Source organism: Malurus melanocephalus, unplaced genomic scaffold, assembly GCF_030028575.1.
Source record: "Malurus melanocephalus ecotype Western Australia unplaced genomic scaffold, MMel_1.1 scaffold_4228, whole genome shotgun sequence".
Classification (NCBI taxonomy): Eukaryota; Metazoa; Chordata; class Aves; order Passeriformes; family Maluridae; genus Malurus; species Malurus melanocephalus.
In genome coordinates, this window is record NW_026627460.1 from 1 (window position 1) to 1,062 (window position 1,062).

The following is a 1,062-nucleotide window of genomic DNA, read 5'->3' on the forward strand; positions in this document are numbered from 1 at the left end:
GCACCCCTCGGGCACCCCCCGGCTTTGGGGACCCCTCGGGATGGGGAGGGTGGTGCTGGGGGGACCCCAAACCTCGCCCCMMACCCCTCGGGGGTCACGGGGCAGTGACACCCCCGGGAGTGTCCCAGATTTGGGGGACRGGGCAGGTTTAACCCTTGAGGTGACACCTTGGGGCAGGGGGACACTGTGGCACCCTCAGGACCCCCCCTGGGTGCTGTGTGTGGGCTCTGGGTGTTCTGGGGGGGTCCCCTAAATGCCCAAACTCAGAGGGTTTTGGGGGGGGATGTTTAGACTCTGATAGTTTTTGGGGGGCAACCCACAGTCCCAGGCTCTGGGGTCTTGGGGGGCTCCATGCCCACTGGCAGAGGATTTTGGGGGGTCCGTGTCCACTCTCTGAGGGGTTTTGAGGGGTCCATGTTCAGTCTCAGGGGTTTTGGGAGTCCATGTTCAGTTTCTGAGGGGTTTTGGGGGGTCCATGTCCAATCTCTGGGGGTTTTGGGGGTTTCATGCCCAGTCTCTGAGAGTTCTGGGGGTCCATGTTCAGTCTCAAAGGGTTTTGGGGTTCCTTGTTCAGTCTCTGAGAGATTTTTGGGGTCCATGTCCACTCTCTGAGGGGTTTTGGGGGGTCCATGTTCAGTCTCAGGGGTTTTGGGGTTCCATGCCCAGTCTCTGAGGGTTTTGGGGGTCCGTGTTAAATCTCATAGAGATTTTTGGGTTCCATATTCAATCTCAGAGGGTTTTGGGGGTTCCATGCCCAGTCTCTGAGGGATTTTTGGGGGTACCATGCCCCGTCTCAGGCTCTGGGGATCCCGTGCCCTGATTTTGGGGTTCCAGGGGTCCCATGGCCAGCCCTTGATGGTTTTGGGGTGTCCCCTGCCTGTCAGGGATGTTGGGGTGGGTGACAGTGTCAGTGGGTCCATTCTCTGGGAATTTTGGGGGTCCCATGCCCAGTCCCTGGCAGTTTTGGGGTCCCCCAGTGTCACAGGGTGACAGTGACAGTGAGGTCCAGGCTCAGAGGGTTTTGGGGGGTCCATCCCCAGCCCCTGACAGTTTGGGGTGTCC